The sequence below is a fragment of the Lynx canadensis genome, chromosome A2 (genome assembly GCF_007474595.2).
Source record: "Lynx canadensis isolate LIC74 chromosome A2, mLynCan4.pri.v2, whole genome shotgun sequence".
In the NCBI taxonomy this organism is placed as follows: domain Eukaryota; kingdom Metazoa; phylum Chordata; class Mammalia; order Carnivora; family Felidae; genus Lynx; species Lynx canadensis.
Window position 1 is genome coordinate 98,332,789 of NC_044304.2, and position 20,642 is coordinate 98,353,430.

The 20,642-nt window shown below is 41.9% G+C and overlaps 1 protein-coding gene across 2 annotated transcripts in view; it reads left to right on the forward strand.

Moving 5' to 3' along the window:
- The first annotated feature begins 5,374 nt into the window (after positions 1 to 5,374).
- The window catches only part of DYNC1I1 (dynein cytoplasmic 1 intermediate chain 1), a 313,529-nt gene continuing 298,261 nt past the window's right edge, over positions 5,375 to 20,642 (forward strand). For both annotated transcript variants that reach the window (XM_030307990.1, XM_030307991.1), the window contains exon 1: positions 5,375 to 5,434. The gene's annotated coding sequence lies outside the window, so the exon portion shown is untranslated. The remainder of the gene's footprint in view (positions 5,435 to 20,642) is intronic.

Consider the following 20,642-nt stretch of genomic DNA (forward strand, 5'->3'; position numbering starts at 1 on the left):
TTGGGCATCTGACTTCGGCTCAGGTCATAACTTCACAGTTTGTGGGTGGGTTCGAGTCCTGCATCGGGCTCTGTGCTGACAGCTTGGAGCCTGGAACCTGCTTGGGATTCTGTGTCTCATTCTCTCTCTGCCCCCCCTCCCCCCCCACTTTGTACTCTGTCTCCATCTCTCAAAAAGAAATAAATGTAAAAAAATAAATAAATAAAAGAAAGAAGCTTATGGTATAAACCTCTATTGTTTTCAAGTGACTTAATGCTGTTAGTGAAATATTCCTCATATCTAACAGGCTTGTTGGAACATGTAAAAAAAATCCGTAGTGGAATCACCCAAAATAGCCAGCATTTTGGTAATATTTTTCTGTTACCTTTCATTCCTTTTGCTGTGCATATCCACGTAATAACAATATTTAACATTCATTTAAAATTTACTTGTTGCCAATCACTGTATCAATTTTTTATAAGAATTATCTCATTTAATCCTTATTACAATCTTTAAAAAATTTTTTTAATGTTTAGTTATTTTTGAGTGAGAGAGAGATAGAGTGAGGTAGGGGAAAGAACAGAGAGAGAGGGAGACACAGAATCTGAAGCAGGTTCCCTGAGCCATCAGCACAGAGCCCGATGTGGGGCTGGAACTCACAAACTGTGAGATCATGACCTGAGCTGAAGTTGGACTCTTAACCGACTGAGCCACCCATGTGCCCCAATTCTTATTACAATCTTAAGAGATGGGCAGTATGATGACCATTTTACAGATGAAGATATATTGAGGCTTAACAGGGTTAAGCAATTTGTGCAGAACCACATAGCTAGTGAATCACAGGAGCTAGTTAACCCAGGTATTCTTGACTCAGGGCCTGGGTTCTTGACCTCAATTTAATATCTCTGATTTATACATTCCTTTAGTACTAAAAATTGTGTTATTTTATACAGATTGTTTTATAATTCTTCTTAAAGTATTACTCTATAATGAAGTAAGCATAAGAAGGAAAAGAAGTGAGAAACATGTAATATATAAAATTTTCTTTCTAAGATATACAAATTATTTACATTTCACTTTTCAAATAGTCAAATAATATTAAGAGTTAGCACATGAGAAATAACTAATGAAGCACCATAAAGAAAAATATTCAGACTTGCTGGTTAAAGGCACACAAACAGTCCCAATGAATATATATTTACTTACTTCTAAATAAATACAGATAGGTTTTTTAAAGTGTTGGGAGAGCTCTGGAAGATAGAGCTATCAGGATTTAGGAACAATCTTTCTGAGGAGTGGTTATAAGAACAATAAAATACTGTTTCTAGGAAAGAATCTAGAGAAATAATTTACCAAAAGTGTTGTTACTTTCTTTTCCCAAGGTAGGTTTATTTGATTCCTAGAAATGAACGTTTGAAATAACAAGTAATGGGGAAGAACACAAAGAAATAGACACCGGTTTCACAGCTGGGGAAAAATAAAGATTTATATTCAGACACTGACGGAAGTGAATTTAAAGAAAAATAATTTATGTCTTATAATCAATGGAGTTGTACTTATACATTTAAGTGCTTAAAATGATTTTTTAAGATCTGAAGATTTGTATTTTTGACATGTAGATATTTTCATGGTTGCATTTTATTATGGATTGTTAAAACATATGCATTTTGGCTTAGCATCATCTTTGAAAGAAAAGCTGATGGAAGGAAATGTAAGGGGGAAGGGGAGGGACAGATACAAGGAGGCAAAAGTGAAGGGGGTTGGTGATTATAACACAATTACATGCCAAATATAGGTAATTATAGTACAAGTGGAGTTGTCTTTAGAAGTTATTCAAAAAGCATTTAAAAAATCTAAAACTATATAACAGATATCTCTGAATTCATTCTTCCAAAACTGATAGCAAATTTTATGTGAGTGTATTTATTTATTGTAGGTTCTTTGCATCTATAAAAACATAGACAACATGCTGTAATGAAGTGTCCAGAAGACAAAAAGCAAGAGTTGCTTTATACATTGCAATCATTGATTTCATCCTAAGTCACTCTTCGATTTCTAGTAAATCTCAAAATACTAATAATGCACCTTTTTTTCTGAACATCTATTATTGTTTTGGTCTGGCACAAACTGACCATCTTTAGTCATATAATCAAAAAATACATACAACATGTCTCACTTGATATATATCCTACACAAAACTATATATGACATTCATCAGTGGTTTTAAATTAGTTTCCTTACAGGTTTTTATTCTGAGCACTATGTAGAACATATGTTGTCTTAACTGGAGAATATTTTCAAGCATTTTTTTTTTCCTCTTGGTTATCTTTCAATTTTAAAAGCCAACTCAGATGGCTCACATTTCTTTTCTGTGGTGTTAGAGCATTTGGATCACTGGGGTTAATCTTCAGTTTTATTTCTTCCAACCAAGACATAATGGACTGAAGAAAAACTTGCAGAGGAGACTCTCGGGCAGATAGGAAGAAATCTGGTACATAAGAATGTTGCTGGAACCTGGGTGAAATGGGGTTCTAGGCAAGTGAGTTAGACAAGGGAGCCAGCTGCGGGCCACACCTGTATCTGGCACTGATGTATGAGGTGCATGAGGACAGAAGACTCTCTTTCTTGAAGGCTGGTAGTGACTCCAAGGTCTCAGTAGTCCCTGAAGTCTGGTAATATCACAGATTGGACACTGAGTTTAGAGAGTACAAAGCTCTGGGACTTTTCATGCTGACTGAACTAATAATAGCAAACTAGAGCTAACATTTATTGAATGTTTCTAATTATATGCTAGGGGCTGTGCGAAGTGCTTCGCATGGATTAATTCATTGAAATATCACAGGTGACAAGTGTCATTATTACCCCCTTTTGACTTCTAGGAGAGTTGAGTCTCAGAAGAGTCTACTAACGTGTGCAAATATACAAAACCAGTAAGCAGTCGACTTAAGCTCACACTCAGAAAGTCTGATTCCAGAGTAGGAGAATTTAGCCACACCACTGTCTCTCTGCAAGACTCTTTAGCAACTTCTTAAAGGCTAGTAAGTTAGAAATTTGCCCGGCGTGTTTTTTATAGTAACCATTTAACTAATTCTTGGGGCTCTTCTTTCAAACTTTGGAGCATTAAATAGATTAAGAGGTGAAATGGGTATATTTGCAATGAGCAGTTTATGACTTGTAGGGGGTATAGGGGGAACACTGTACTACTGCGTAAATTTTTTGTAAACTTAGAATACTCTAAAAAAATAAGATCTATCAATAAAACTAAGGTAAAGTCTATGCATGCTATCTAACCCCGTTCTCAAATGCACATTGCCATCTGTCCAGATTCGTATCCAACTGTATACATACACCCAGAACCTCTTCAACAAATGCCTCCAGATCATGAGGATGCCCTACTGTAAGGCATTTTCCCCTTCCTGATCTCTCATGGCAAATGTCTTTCTACCTTTTTTATTCTACTTTTATTAGTCTGTTTGGTATTAAAGCCGATTGCGTCTTTTCATTAGATTTTGAGTCTCTGGAATATAGAGATCATTCATTTCTTATTTATTTCTAGTCCTACACCCAATATCTATACTATGCCTGTACACATGATAATGAAAATAATTATAAGCACTTTTTAAAAATTTGTGCTGGGGACATAAGCCATTATGATAAACACAACTTGACAAATTCAGGCCTTCCTAATCCTGACCTAGGTTCTTAAAATGAACTTTGAATTAGTCTTTACTTGTTTCAGTCCTTTATCCATAGAAGCTCCTGGATGACCCTTTCCAAATGTCATTTCCTGCTCAAATATCTGCAATGGTGGTATTCCACTATCTTCTTTTTAGCCTTCCCTAAGTCTCAATCTGCTCCCCCACGAGTCTGCCATACTTCAAAAAGCTGAACCACTCAGCATTTGCTGGGTACATGTGGTTTCTCTTTTCTAGAGCTTTGTTTATGCCTGGAAATGTTCTTCCCTCTTCATTTCTACTCTTAAACCCCTATCTATCTGTTTCAGATATTATCCATATTCACAATTCTAATTTTCTCCTATGACCTTCCCCACTCCAACCAGATGAGCTCTGGTTGGAGTTCTTTTAACATATTGTATTGCTTTGGCCATTTCCTTATTGTTCGCCTGTAAAAAAAGTTTATTTATGTTGAAAGAGAGAGAGTGTGAGCACATGAGGAGGGTAGGGGCAGAGAGAGAGGGAGACAAAATCCCAAGCAGGCTCCCTGCTGTCAGCACAGAGCCCACCACAGAACTCAGTCTCACAAGCCATGAGATCATGACTTGAGCCAAAACCAAGATGCGGTCGCTCAACCAACTGAGCCACCCAGATGCCCCTGTTTGCCTTTAGTTATATGTTTACCCTTCCTTCTACCTTCAACTGGATTTTAACTTCTTTGTAAAAAGGGCTTATATTATCCTCATTTTTGGACCACCTGAAGTTCCTAGCTTTGGCAGGTAGTGGGCATACAATAACCCCCATATTGGAGAGACAGTAATACCAGTTGGTAATGTACAAGCAGTGAAGTCAGGTGAACAGGGGTTCCAATCTCAGCTACATCACTCTATAGCTGGGGAACTTGGGCAAAGTAGTTAACTTCTTTGAGATTCAGTCCTTCTTTGAGATTCAGATGGCATTTTATCTACTGCACAGTGCTAATAAAAAACTTAAAAGAAAAATGTACGTAGAGTTTGATTTCTATTAAGTATCCAATACATGGCAATGGCAAGTGTTTGTTTCATAAGTTTTTTTCTCTGCAATATCTTGAATTCCTTCTTTCAAAAGACATTCCACTTGTCTATTTTTTAGCCAGACTTACGGTCACAATAATTTGCCAGGAAGGCAAAATTGGAAAAAAGGATGGCCATTTCATAAGTAGGTATAATATCATATTTACCCCTATATTTATTTATTTTGAAATTACTGTAGCACTTGATTAAATAAATTCATAAACAGTTACTCAGCATTTATTATGCATCAAACACTGTTGTAGGTATTGGGAATACAACAGCGCAGAAGACACAGTCTTTGTCCTTCAGTAACTTCCATGTTAATGTGGACAGTGACCTCACAGATATTCAAGAAGCACAACGAAAAACTTAGCTATAAAATGGTGCCAAATCTGCACTGATTAGAAGCCCAAACTCCATTTCTGGGTTTACCACTTAGCTGTTAAGTAAGCTTTGAGGGAGTTCAAGAATGGTTACCCAGATTTTTAACAGCTAGGAATCCAAGAAGCAACGTTGTGGAGGCGAGCTATATATACGTTTTTTTTTCTTCTGGGAAAAAAATAGGGATAAATCAGACCTATGTCTTTGTGTGTAGCAGATGGAGCTGAGCTTTCTCTATTTCTACTTAAATGACCTTAAAGTAGTTGTCTGGGAGTGAAAGTTGTTCAATGTTGGCATGTCAGCAACAGCTCCCAAAACACCGAAGCTCCTCTGTTTGCAGCAACTTAGGTGAGTCCTGCCGATTGTACAGATAGACGGGTTGACCTCCCCAGGCCCCCGGTTTGTCACCCGCTGCTGGGCCGGCGCCACCCCTCCCTTGCGAGACCGGTGCGAAGGCTGCGAGCGGAGGGCCCTCCCGCGGGAGGGGCGCGGGGCGTGGAGGGCGTGGGCGGGGGCGGGGCGAGCCCCGCAGACTGGGTGCTCCGAGGGAGCTGTCAGTGTCAGGCTCGCGGAGAGAGAGGAAGTGCTGGGTCCCCGAGGAGCGCGAGCCGAGCGGCCGGCGCAGCGTGAGACAGCACATCCTGCGCGCGCCGGGCCCGCCGCCCTCTGGAGCCGCTCGAGCCTCGACCCCGCCGCCCCCCGGGGGCCGCTGCCGCGCTCGCTCGGGGAGCCCAGTGCCGCCGCCGCCGCCGCCGCCGCCGCCGAGCGCGTCCAGGTAAACAGGAGGGGGGTGTCGCGCTCTCCCGGCCGCCGCCTCCGCGTCGCCCCTCGACCCTCCCAGCCCCAGGGTCGTCTGCGCGGGTGGCCGGGCAGTAGTTGGGCCGCCGCAGCCGCAGCCGGACCCCTGCCTCGGCCCCCTCCCCAGGCTCCTGCGTGCTCACGCGGCGCCCTAAGGCGGCCAGAGCCCCCCCCAGCGACACCCCCCTGCTGCAGTTTCCCCCGGTAGAGCCCAGAGGCGGGGGCAGAGGAGGAGGGGTCGTGGTGTCATCACCTTGTCGCCCACCTCGCGGGCTGGGAGGGGCGTCCCAGTGTGCCCCGCCTCGGTCCGGTCCTGGGCGGCAGAAGGCTAGCGGCGGTGAGATCCGCACCCCTGTGGGCCACCAGCTGACGGCCCCTGGGGGAGGGGAAGCTGCAGAGGGAAGGGAAAGGATGCTGTTTGATTACATTTTCAGCTGTCTGCAGAGCTCTTAGATGCTGTTGCTACCCGCCAAGTCGGAGGGAGCGAATGTACTTCCAGCAGGGCATTAATTAAACACTCACGCAAGAAGATGCCAGTTTCTCTCACTGCTGCAAAAAAGTGTGGTTGGGGGATGTGTTTTCGTAAACACCTTCCTAGCCGCGTGGCTCTCCTACCCCCACTCTGGAATCGCTGTGGCCTTATAAATCTGTGCGTCGTCATCATTAGGGCAGTGATCCTAGCAGCGCTGATGGGAACTGAGTGTGCGAGAGTCTCATGACTTGTGTCTTGGTTAATAAGGTTAAGTGGAAACCCAGGATCAGGACAGGAAATTACTTTGGAAATCGGAGACTCAGCAAAAATGCAGAAGATGGAATATAGTCTATTCTGGCCTCTACCTCATCTAGGTAAGGGGCAAGAACAAATGGCCAGCCATTTTCTTGCCTGGAATGCCTTTCAAGTGTGCAGTGTAGACTTATTCTAGTTCAGGGTTGTGAAAAATTGCTCCCAAATATTCCAGATTAGCAGAAAGCATAGCTGACAGTAAGGCATGGGTAACTGCGGAAGACAGCGTATGGCTAATATTAGCACAGCTATGGGTGACGGTCTATGAACATATTTTCACTGTGAAAATTATAGTGAGAGACAGCGTTAGGAAATTCGGAATGGAGACTTCAGTGCAAGTTGCATCCTGAGGGTGCCGGTGGGAATGTGATTAACACTTCCTCTGATGATTTAAAATGCCAAATTTTGTCCAGAAGTTCTTTGTGTGAGAAACAAAGGCCTTAAACTCTGCTCTTTTGACCATGTTTCTCAATAAAAATATACTCAGTCATCAAAATGTTCTCTTCACGGGAACCAACCTGCCAATGTTTTTTAAGTTCTGAGGATTCAGTGCTCCAAGAGCCATTTTTCTGTAAGATCTTGCAGCATCATCATTAGGACATTAGGACAATATATTTTGGCACCCTGTAGAGGCTTTGTACAGCCTGTCCAGTCTGGCCCCAGTTTTTGGCCCAGCACATCCCCTATGTCTCTCTTTTTTGTCCTTGTCTTGGGCCTCAGGCAGTGATGCACCTGCTTCCTCTCCACTTGGACCTGAAGGATGCAGGCACACAGTGCCCAACTGCAGAGGGATGGCTCAGCCCCTCCACACCCCCAGCCTTTCCTCTTCTACTGAAACATGTCCTGAAGCTCTTTGGTGTTTGAGATCTACATCATCAGGTATAATCACTATTAGGGATATGGACAGAGAAAAAATTTAACCCACAAGAAAGTGGGGCAATTCTTACAGTGGTGGTCCCTGGTGCCTAGTTTCTGACAAACTTCTGAGATTATAAGAAGAAGTCAGGGGCACCTGGGTGGCTCAGTTCCTTACCCTCTGGACTTAGGCTCAGTTCATGATTTCATGGTTTGTGAGTTCGAGCTCCACATTGGGCTGTCTGCTGTCAGCACATAGCCCACTTTGGATCCTCTGTCTCCCTCTCTCTCTGACCCTCCCCCACTTGTGTGTGTGCATGTGTGTGTGTGTGTGCGTGCACGCACTCTCTTTCTCTTTCTCTGTCTCTTTCTCTCTCTCGCAGAAATAAACAAAATTTAAGAGGAAGTCAACCAGCATTTGTGTCATCATGCTTTATGTCTGAGAGGGCTCTGTCAACTTTCTTACCAGCCCTTCTACTTCCGCAGACATTTCTTCCCAAGTCTACATTTAATAAATAAACCTTTCCTTTTTTTTTTTTTTAATTTTAGTTTAGAGAGAGTGAGAAGGTGTGAGCGCACATGGGGGAGGAGCAGAGAGAGAGAGAGAAAGAGAGAGAATCTTAAGCAGGTTCCACACTCAGCACAAGCCCCATGAGGGGCTCAGTCCCACTACCCTGGGATCATGACCTGCACTGAAATCAAGAGTTGGACACTCGGGGTGCCTGGGTGGCTCAGTCTGTTAAGTGTCCGACTTTGGCTCAGGTCATGATCTTGAGGTTCGTGGGTTCAAGCCTCGCATTGGGGTCTGTGCTGATGGCTCAGAGCTTGGAGCCTGCTTCAGATTCTGCATCTGCCTCTCTCTCTGCCCCTCCCCCACTTATGCTCTGTGACTCTCTGTTGCCTAAAAATGAATAAATGTTTAAAAAAATTTTTGAAGGGGCGCCTGGGTGGCTCAGTCGGCTAAGCGTCCGACTTCGGCTCAGGTCATGATCTCCCAGTTCGTGAGTTCGAGCCCTGCGTCGGGCTCCGGGCTGACAGCTCGGAGCCTGGAGCCTGCTTCAAATTCTATGTCTCCCTCTCTCTCTGCTCCTCCCCTGCTCACGCTCGGTCTCTCTCTCCTTCAAAAATAAATAAAAACATTAAAAAAAAATTTTTTTTTGAAAAGAGCTGGACACTCATTGGACTGGTGCCCCAATAAGCCTTTTCCTTGACTCCAGCACTAAGTCAGGTAATTTTTGGGGATTCATCTTGGGCACTTTTCTGTCTGGTCTTGTAAAATACATACCAAGTCTTCAAACCATGTCTCTCAACACAGACTGTGCATAGGCTTCATCCAAAGTGATTTACCTAAATGGGCTACTGATTCTTTCCATCACCTGTTTCTTTCTATAACTTAACCTAGCCTCAGATGGAAAGGTCTTTTGCAAAGTTAAGTATATCCTTCATCATTTTGTTTGCCTTACATTTTGCTCTGCCAAGTAAAGCAAAGGTTAATAATACACTGAGCAGTTTCCTAAATGTATTACCTTACCGAAACATTTGCTAAAATGCGTTGAGCACTTGGCCTGGGCATTGGATTTTACGTTACTTCTCCATGTATTAATTTATTTAATCCACAAATATGAGTTATATATTATTTGTAATCCTATTTTACAGATGAGGAAACAAAGATACAAAGATGCCAACTAATTTTTTTGAAAATTGCTCAACTGATAAATTATAGAGGCAGGATTTGAACCCTAGGCAGTCTGAATCTACTCTTTCATACTACAGAACAATTATATTGGTTAATTTTCATATACTGAATACCAAGCTCTTTTCTCATGTTATTTCGTTTTAATCCTTATATGAATCCTATGAAATAGATGTTATTGACCATATTTTATAGATGATGTGACTGAGTTCAGTGGCATATTCAGGGTTATAGATATTCAATAGCAGATGCAGGGTTCAAATCAGGTCTGTTTGACTCCCAAACCAGAGCTCACCCAGTTTTGCTAGCATCCCCTATCAGAAACAAGAAAAAGCTGAACTTGTCTGTCTCTTTCAGGTTTGCTACCTAACATCCCTATGGACCATTGTCATGTCCTTTAAGCCTCAATGGTGGCCATACTTTTTGTCAGCAGATTGATAACTATGGATGATATGGCAAACTCAATGTAGCACTATAGCTCTTCTGAAATCGAGTACCAATTTGGTTCTCTCTCCTTAATGAAATTAGGTAATTACCCATGATACTTTGTGGATCCCAAGTGCCATGTAAATAGCCATTTCCTTGATCAGGGATCCCTTTTACTAGAAAATGTTGTGACTTCTACACCCCCTATAAAATGTGAGAAAATGTGTTCTTTGGGGAACTTTGCTAGGACAATGAACTTTTAGGGTTCACTTCTTTTGAGAATTAAGTTAATCTGACTCTCATTTTATTTCTTTGAAATTTATAAACTTTTGCCCAGATCCATGTAAAAAATATTCCTCTTGATTAAGAACTTTTCATAGATATCCTCTGCTGATTTTCTTTGCTTCCTCTCTACAGAAAGCCTGGCACCAGAATGTCAGAGTGAAGCTTGCATTGGAACATAGACACTACTGTCCAGGTGCAAACCCTGAGGAGCCCACATGTTCATAAAGCATCTCCTGATTCTTTGTTCAGAGGAGGCTTCTTAAATAGGAGTCCTAGGCATTGTGGAGAGCAGGCACATGATGGTGTTCTGGTGGTCACCAAACCCGATAATACTGATGCAAAATTTAATGCATATGTATAGAAATGCAACTTTCTTGTGGCAAGGGGCAGGGTGTGGGATTTGTGACCAAAAAGAGATTAAGAACCACTGGTTCACAGGCACAGTTTAGAAGAGGGGCTAGGAGCTGAGGCCACTCTGCTGAAATGTGTAGAAAACAAGGCAAAACTATCCTATGAGCACCAACCAAGAAAAAAATGTTTGTAGCTACCAGAGCATTGTTGGCATTTTGCTACCAAGGCATTTTGAAGGCAGGGGGTGGGGGGTGGGGTGGTACCAACTTACACTAATGCACGCTGCAACCAAGTGAGATCTTCAAGAATGGCAGGAAGCCTTAGCGTTGCTTGCCATCCATTAGGTACTTACCCTGTTCATGTTTAGGTTCATCAAATCATTCTAACAGCACTGTAAGGCTGACATTCTTATCTTCATTTGACAAACAAAGAATCTGATGCTTGGAAACATGAAGCCACTTTGTCAAGGCCACCTGAAACCAGTTTGTGGGAAAGCTGGATTTCAAATGCAGGTTGGCCAGATTCCAAAGTTTGTTTATTCTGTTCCCATCGTATGTCATTGTTTTTCTATGTGGGATGCCAAAAAATACCGTTTAGTGTAGCTTTTCATTGTGGCAAGACAGAGAGTCCTTCAAGACAGAGAGTCCCCCACGTGCTGATGGGAAAAGCCTAAATGTATTATCAAAAGAGAACAAGAAAATTAGACGTCTCTCAGTGTACTGGAGAATAAGCAAGTCCTGCTTTCCCTTGAGGTGTGCTAAAGCCCCTACATTTAATTCTCAAGTGTCACTAGGTATCAGGCTGAACACAAAATGCATAGCGGTTTACAACGAGGACAGTCCAGAAAGTTGACTTTGCAGGAGTGGATATAAACCAAGACTGTGTTCATTGCAAAGATTAATTTATTTCAAAGCTGAATTCGAAGCTTCTCAGTGTTCTGGGGCTTAGCTGATATAGTGACTGTGTCATGATCCGGAACATTAACTTGGTACTAAATCTTGGGAGCACCTCTGCTTACCAGACAACCTACATACCCTTTAGTTTTTGGTTCTTATCAATCCTGAGATCCTCACAAGCAGCAGTTTTATTTCCAAAATATTACTGAATCCCTAACATTTCTATCCTCACCCATATTTTTACTATACTCTTAAAGAATGACCCATTGTTTTCATTTTGGGGGCACAAACCAGCTAATGCCATCAGTGTGGCAAACACACAAAGCAGAAATTTATGTTGGAGTCAAGGGCATTCTTTATAATAAAGTAATGAGTCTCTGGCACTACACAGGATGATTGCACTTGATCAACAGATCTGCCTGGGAACCAATACCAGTGTGCTTTATTATGCTTCAATTTTTTTTTCTTCTATAACCTCTAAAGAATTTTTAAAAATTCTGCTGCTCTCTTATGCTACACATTTTAAGTTGGCATCTAACTGTTTTCATTGTAAACTTGAAGAATCACAACAAATGTGATTTCCAGAATATTGTAAACTTGGATACTTAAAAATAAAATGATGTAATTCTTTGAATTCAATTACAATCTAAATACTATCTCAATCTCTCTATAAAAAAATACCTGAAGAAGCTCCTCAACAAAAGGGTATTTTTATACCTTGTGGTCAAGCATCACAGTCGGATTTGGGGCTTCAAGTGTCTCAGTTTTTTTTTTCCCCTCTGGTAATGGGGAAGAAAGGCTTTTGCAAAAATGGAGGTGGGAAAGGAAGCCCTGAATGATTCTAAATCACAGGCATGTTCTCTGATAGGTCAGTTTCTGGAAAGATTAAAGACAGAAGCTTCAGATCTGGGAACTAAAATGTCATTAGTTCTTCTCATGCTTGCACAGTCCTTAGAAACCCTTGATGGGCACCAGGGGCACACAATGCCAATTATCAGAGCATGCATTTATTTAGCACAGGTGTTGTATGTTATAGGTCATTGTAGGCAGTGGCCGGGAGTTAGGTCCTTGGCCTTCTGTCTGTGTGGCTCAGACTCAAAATGGGCAGGGCTGGAAGGACCTGCAAAGTCAAGGGTCCCATCTCCTGCCCTGCGGCTGTCTTTCCCCTATGTAGTGATTTACAGAAGAAATTGACTTATTCTAGTGTGTTTTAGATCAGTGTTTCTCAGTCAGGGGTGATTGTCCACCCTAGGGACATTTGGCAATGTCTAGAGGCAATTCTGGTTATCAAAACTGGGGAGAGTGGCTACAGGCATCTAATAGGTGGTGGTCAGGGCTGCCGCTGAATATCCTACAATGCACAGGTCAACTCCTGTGACAAAGTATTATCCTGCTCAAAATGTCAATAGACACTCTGTTTTTCTATTGAATATTTCCTGTTGTAATTTAAGTCCATTTCCTTGTTTGGTCTTTTACAACATAAGAGTACAACATCTAAAAGACAGCATAAGACAAAAGAAAGAAGAAGCCAGATATCTCACTTAAGCTATGTGAGCCTCAGTTTCTTCATCTGTGAAATGGGGATAATGATACCTGGCTTGCAAAGTTATTATAAGGATTACAGATAATGAGAAAACAGGGTTCAATACATGTTACACACTCAGTGTGTGGAAGATGCTTCTTATTATACAGCAGCAATTATATCATTCTCTAGCCTTCTCTTCTCAGGGATATGTGTGATCTTGCCTTCCTTTGAACCAAAGGTATGCTTTAAAAAAATTTTTTTTTATATTGAATTGTACTACTTATATGCATGCCTCTTTCCCTCACTACACTCCAGGCTCCCTGAGATACCCTTGTATCTTTCAGCTGAGGGTCTTACACATGGTGGAGGCTCAACAAGCTTTGTTGATCTGAAATACTAGCCAGAATAAATCCCACTTAATTTTCTTTTTATTATAAGATTTAATTCTTTCCCCTTGGATCACTTTAATGTGTTTAGTAAAAACAGTCACTTCCTGAAATGTAGTTTCCATTGCACGTCTGGGCCCAATTTGAATGTAGACTTGGTAATGCCTAGAATTCTGGAATCCTTGCCTTCCTGAATTAGGATCATGTGGAACATTTCTGCTGTGAGAAAGGGATCTTGAAAGGGACAACTTTTCATTCTAGAAATGGCAGGCAGGATGGTTTGAGTCTTCTGTTTCTTTTATGAGCCCCTTGGGCTAATTTTTTGATCTTTGGTTTGGTGTCTTTGGTTTCCTTCCAGTGGGAGAAATGGAGATTTTGACTCATTTGTCAGATTTCTATTTTATGCTAATGTCTAGAGTGAAGCCAAGAGTAATGTGTATATTTTAAATAGCCCCAATGAGTAAATGGTGACACAGTACTGTATAGACTTTGCCTACCATCAATTTCCCTTTTAGAATGCAAGCTAGATGGTCTACTCTGACCTGAAATAGTACCCATTTCTTTGTTTAACAAGCAGAAGATTTTAGTAATTGAAATGGAATGAAGTCCACTCCTTTTAAAAGCAATTTAGATCCTGTGAGGCACATATGGAGGCCTTTACAAGTTTATCTAGTTGTTGAGTGTTACAGTGAGCCCATGCTTGGAGGATGACCATGGGATTGTGTCTCGGAATCAGCTTGTGGAATTTCAGTAGTTGGTGGTTTGGGTGGCTGGAAAGTTAGTTAGCAGGCCCTGTGGGGGGATGTGTGTTTTGACAGTGTCCCCTTTTAAAATGATGGCACGTCTCCCGTTTCACCGTCTGCCCCACCAGTATCAAAATAGCAAGGGGTTGTGGGAATTGGTGTGTATTTTGTGGAAGAAAGAATAACAAAAAACTTCTCTGCCTGTTTCCTTGAAAAGTGTGACTTTGTTCACTCTCAGAGGGTATAGGTTACCGCTGATTTGGAAAGGTGATCTTCCCTCTTTGAATGCTTTCAGACTCAGAGGAAAGTGAGAATCTATTTACATAAGTTAAAATGCCAAACTAAATCTCCCAATGCAAATACGGACCACCCAGGGACATGGTTTGGGGTTTCCAATACAGATTTTCTTGCTTCCTCTTTTAAGCTTTTTAATATTTTTCAAATGCTGCTGAAAAGTAATTGGCATATCAAACAAGGATGAAATCCCATATCCCTGTAGATTTTGAAGGGGAGAATCATACCCATTTTCTTTGAGAACTCCTTGTTTTAAAAATTAAAAAGTATGAATAGCTAAAATTGAAAGACCAACAAGTTGTAGGTTTTAGTTTAAAATAGATGGAAAAGTCAGGTTGCAAAACAGTTGTAAGGGAAAAGGAAAATACTTTCTTCAAATGTTCCCTTTCCCTAGTACATTCTGCCCAGGCAGAGCCATTTACCTGAGTAAAATGGGCAGAACTTTGCTTTGGGGATAAGCCAGGGAATTGGAAGAATCACCTCTTAACATTGCCAATACTACCTCTGCCTTCCCCAACCCTGGACAGGTACATCTGGGCAGCACACGGAAAGAGTATTTTCTAAACTCTCTGGGGGAAGATTCAGAATGAAAGTTGCTTTAACCAGGACACATGTTCTGGTGACCGTGTGGTTAATAATGACAATTAGTGCTTTCTTAGTCTCTATGCCTGTTAAAGAAAAAGTTATTCATACACTTGTTAAAGAAATGGTAAGGCAGGCTTTTTTTCAAGGGGACTATTCTGATAGATGTCTAGACCCCTGTACTGGAGGTTTGCAGTAGGGGAGAGAGATTGGGATCAACTCTGAATACACTAAGGAAAAGTGGGATTTATAGCCAAGGAGTCAGGGTGGGGGTCAGTAGATGGAAAATTACTAAAAGGAAACATCCAGGGTAAGGGGAGTGGAATCAGGATAAGCCAACCTAACAGGATTCTTGCTGAAGGCAGGCGAGGTGATCAGACACCACTTGGAAGATGGTAGGGGATGAGGAACTTCATCAGATACCAGTTTGATATTGGTGATCAGATATTGAGGGTGGAGGATTCTGGCTAAACTGACTTAGCAGGACTTTTGGTAAAATGGGACTCTTGAAAGCATGCCAAGGGATTGAGGCCAAGTTAAAAAAGAGCTTGGAGGAGACTGACTATCATTTGGTCAAGGAGAGAATCCTTGGCACACCCTCTCAGTGGGCATTCCATAGCGAAGTGCAGGTGGGGATGATAAAAAGGGGGTACTTGCAGTTACCAACACTAAATCCAAAGGTGGAGAGCAATGAGAATGCTGGATCATTGGAGTGGATTTGGGCCACAGGAGTGTGTTTATCGGGTTAGGTTGCATCACAATGCAGTAACAAACAACCACCAAGCATCAGCAGAGTAACCCAACAGAAGATTTTTCTTGCTCATGTTACATGTCAGGTGTGAGCCAACAAGGGGCCCCGTTCACCAGACCCACTCAGAGACCCATGCTGAGAGAGGCTTCATCTTGGTATATATTGCCCCAATCTCATACATGGTCACTGACTGAAGCAAATCAGATGGCCCTGCCTGGCTACCAAGGAGTTGTTAGGTAGAGTTTCAGAGTGGGGGAACAGGAATTTTTGTGATTAACCTAAATGACTATTAAAGGGGTGAACTTCCCTGGGTTCTGCCTATTCCTGCTGCTAACCACAGTTTCTAAAAGGCATCCCTAGGAAGCTCACTGACATGCAACCCACATGTGGTGGTTTCAGTATTCAACTTTAGTTGTACCTGAAAGAATGCTCTTATAGAGTATGAAATTCATTAGAATGATTTTAGCCTCATGAGTAATAACAGCATCCTGGAATTAGTGAGCTTCCAAATCTAGATTTTACTAATAATGAATAATGAGTACGACTGAATGCTTTGTGGGTGCATGAAAATGAACAAGGTATAGACCTTAGGGACTATGGGACTGATGTCTAATCAGGGAAAAATAGAAAAGTTTAATATATATAACATGTGGCTGTGTGTTACCACATACCTCACATGGTAAATACCTAATAGAGGAATAACAAAGTTCAAAGAAAGGAAGTGATTAATAACTAATCACTTCTTTGAATCATCACTTCTTTGAATTTTCAAGCTCACCAGACACCAATGTCAACTAGGCAAAATCATTAATATTTTATCTTCATCTTTATTTTTTGTTCTTGGGTCTGATCTGATCTGATCCCAAAACAAATCACAACAGTGGTCAAGAGGCAGTATGAGATCCTGGCCTCTGCAGCTGGAGTTCAAATCTCCGCATTGCCCATTACTATCTGTGTGACCTTGACAAGTTATTTGGCTTCCCTGTATCTCATCTTCTCCATCTATTAAACAGGAGTGATAATAATAGAGCCACTTCCTAATATTGTGGTGAGTCTGAAAGAATAAATCCTACTTAATTTTCCATTTCTTATATGATTTAAATTTTTTTCCCCTGGATCATTTTGATGTGTTCAGTACAAACATTTGACTTCCTGAATGTGTCATCCGTTGGGTCTCTGGGCCCCAAATGAATGTGGGCTTGGTAATACTTAGGATTCTGGAAGCCTTGCCTTCTGAATCAGGATCCTATTGAACATTTTTGTCTATGCCCAACAGAGCAGTGCTGGGCTCTGGGTGAGTACAACATAAGGGTCAGCCTGCATTTTCCCTGGCTTGTGAGGCAACCTTAGTCTAGAGACTGTTGTTTAGAGTATCAAGTTGGCTTCCATTCTTATCTTGGAATTCAGGTCTGCTGAGGACACATTTCCTAGCCCCCCTCCTTCTATCCCCAGCATTTCAAAGCAATGTGAAATTAAAATCTACTGTGATACAAATCCACTGTGGCTAAATCATGCAAGCATTCTGTGTGTCCAGAAAATTAAAAGGTGCAGGAGCTCAAGACTCATACCACAGGTAAAGGTTTAAAGAGCTAGAGGCTGGTTATGATGGAGAGGAGGCTGTGTGGCTCATCTTGGCAGATGTACACCTTTTCTCTCCTCTGTGGGTTTTTTTTTTTTTATCTTCCCTTCCCCCACCACTCCTTGAGTACAGTGTGAATGAACTTGACTGGATGCTGCAGAAAGCCTGTGGGTTGTAAGCAGGTGAAAGTGTGGGCACGAGGACTCTATTTTTGGCAAGTAAGTATGAGGGACACCTCTCTAGCCCAAACTTCCAGGGAAAAGGAAAGTTCATATCAATATAATGCAGAACCTTTGATTGACTCAAGTTAAAAAAAAAAAAAAAAAAAGAAAAGAAAAAAAGACTGGGCTACCTTTATGGTAGTGAGAGTTCAAGCATGTCACCAGGAAGTGAGGATTTTCTGTGAAGGGATAATTCTACCAATGAGAGGCCAGACCTGGATTTAGTAATCTCCATGTTATTTTTTCTCCGGATTTAAGAACCTGTGATTTTATGTACTAGAGAGAGCTTTGCATCACTCTTATCTCTGGCCAGGTTTTGCCATTCACTTGGGGCAGCATAAATAAGAGGGCAGATGCCAAACTGGAAAAATAAATGTGACAATCCGTGTCTACTTTCTTCCCCATGGAATTGTTCAAGTTGTAACATTCAATCATTCATTCTTTCATTCAGTTAAACATTCCTTAAACTCCTGCCAGACACTGGGAATGCCATAGCAGTGTCAGGGCGGGTGGAAGGAAATTTAACAGCTTATGACAACCATTAAAAACAAACACAAAATGTTTGCATCTAGCTTCATTCCAAACTGGCCACATGATCTTGCAGTTGAGGGCTCACTCTTTCATTTGTTCATGTATTTGTTCATTGAGTAATCTCTTAATGTGCCCTGATAATATGCAGGATTGGCTCTATCCTGCTAGCAGCAGAGGCTAGAAAATATATCATTTCAAAGGCATATGACAGAAATCCCCAACTACCATTTTCTTTTTACAGCAAGAAGAAAAGCAAACTAGGAGCCTACTGGGGTTGGGGGTGGAGTAGAGTCCCCACCCTAATGCTTATCTTATGCAAAGAGCTTATCACAAATGCTAAAGTATCTATTTTGAGCACTTGATTTCTCACTTTTTCATCATATACAGTAAAGGTGTGATATGGAAGGGAAGTGTTAATTCTAGTTGTTTGCATTGCTTAACACATTTGAATAGATTGGATTGGCTTCACATGGAAATGTTTGATTTTTTTCCAAGACCCTTGCAGGTTTTAAAATAGATAACTTGATTCTGAAGGGAGGCAGGACCAAAGAGCAGAAAGAATTGATCTCAGTTATCACCTGAGAATGTAACACCCAGCACAAACCTTTCCTGCTTGTCCCTCATTGCACCCCTGCCACCTTGAACCCATTTGACCTTAGCCTATAGTCGAATGAACCTGTTTGCCATTCCCCGAAGCACAGACTGCTACCTCCTGTGGCTGTCATTTTTCTCATGCTCATCTCCTTCCTCTGGAAATGCTTCCCCAGTTGGCATCCTACCCATGTTTCCCTGTCTGGTTCTCATGGCCCCTCCTTCGCTCACTCTGCTCTACTTCCTACATGCCTTCCTTGTGCTTTAAACCTTTATCACGCACTTAGCCCACTGTCCCTAGCAGTGGAACTGCCCTTTTCAGATCCTACTATATGTGGGGAAAGAAACATAATTTTCTTTCTACCCTTCTAGGTTCTTCTTGGCTGAGAACCTTCCCCCCCTCCTTCCCTCCTCTGCCGCTAATAAAAGACAGATTAACAGGAGGAAAACAAAACAATTGTAATAACTTGTATACCTCCTGTATATATGGGAGAGACCCTGGAAAACTGAGTAACTCTCCAAAATGGATTAAGCCACCACCTTAAGTACCATTTCCAGTTAAAGGCAAAAGATGTTGAGGGTGGGGAGTCAGGTATGGGAGGTCACCAAGAATAAGGGTGTTTTACAGATTTAAGTCCATGCTTTCTTCACTGATAATAGTTCCTAGAGACTGAATCATCCTCTTCTTCCTGCAGAGAGGGAGAACCCTCACAAATGCAAACTTTCCTTATAAATTGAAGTGTCTCTTACAAAAGGATAATTTTGACTAGGTTTTTAGAGCTTCTTCTGTATCTGCTCCTCTTTAAAAGTAACGCGCTTCATATAATCCTTATGCCAAAAAGGCATATTTTGGGATGAGATGTTCTGTTCCCCTTCACATGTAATAAGCTTTTTGTGATAAATGTAAGTCAATCATTTGTGTAAGCCTGACAGCATCCAGGATGGTGCTTTGCTTCACTGGGGCTCAGTGAGTATTCATTAAATTGCATTAACATAAAGATACATTTAGCATCCAGGAGCCAGCTACTTGGACTTCCTTGCTCTTAGTAAATTAGAACATTAAAAAAAAAAATTTTTTTTAATGTTTATTTTTGAGAGAGAGAGAGAGAGAGCAGGAGAGGGGCAGAGAGAGGGAGTCACAGAATCTGAAGCAGGCTGTAGGCTCTGAGCTGTCAGCACAGAGCCAGATGCGGGTCTCGAACTCAAACTGCGAGATCAGGACCTGAGCCAAAATTGGACGCCTAACTGACTGAGCCACCTAGGTGCCCCAGTAAATTAGAACATTTTGTTGATTAGTGTGCTTCTGTCTCTGGGGAACCTTGCCCAGATAACCAAAGTATTCTCACATCTCCTTCCATCAGGTAAACCATCCCATTCTTCCCCTCCACCCTCCGCTTTTTCCTATAGAGGGTCACTGTGCAGGGACCAGACAGGTGGGGAGAAAACGTGCTCTGATTTGCCAAGGGTTTTGGGGTCAGGTGGCTGTATGTGCATATGCATGTAGGTTCATGCTCCTGTGCTAAGAACACGACGAGCAGGCGACACTCTTGGGCATCAACACTCTTACCTGCAAGTTAGCTGTCGCACTGCAGCTGCAGAGATGGAGCCACCATCAGGGCCAGTCAGCAGTCAGCTATACACACAGGCAGGATTCAGGTCGTGAATTTTAGTTCTGAGGGTCTAGATATTAGAGTGTTCTTATGTAGCCAAAATTCTTGAGCAGTCTAGTGACGAATTCACACAACCCAGTGCAAGTATAGACTATATATCAGGCAACAAATATAAATTGTCCACTTAATGACTGGCAAGAGAAACCTAACTTCCCATGTTAGGATCACAGTGCCCTCGCTTATAGGTCAGTGATCTGAAATCTGAGAACTCAGGTTCTTAGGTCCTTGGTACCAGAGATCTCAGCTGGGCATGGTTGGGTCAGTACTAGCCAAAGAGTTTCAAGGGTAATCCTGGATGCTTGGTCCAGAGACCCAATCATGTAATACATTCAAAAGAACTGGGAAGGGAGGCAGACTCTAGGTGTGGCAATCATATGGCAGTTAAAGTCACCGGATCACGGCAAAAGGGTTGAGAAGGAGGGTGCTGAGCAAACCTAGGAGAATCTCAAAGCCAATGGAGCTTTGACACTTTACAGAGAATGAGGCTGGGAGGAGAGGAAGGAGCTCAAGCAGACACATTTTCGAAGCCAATTTTGTTCCTTCATTCAACAAATATTTATTATGAACTCTCTACCTGTCACTATTCTAAGTATTG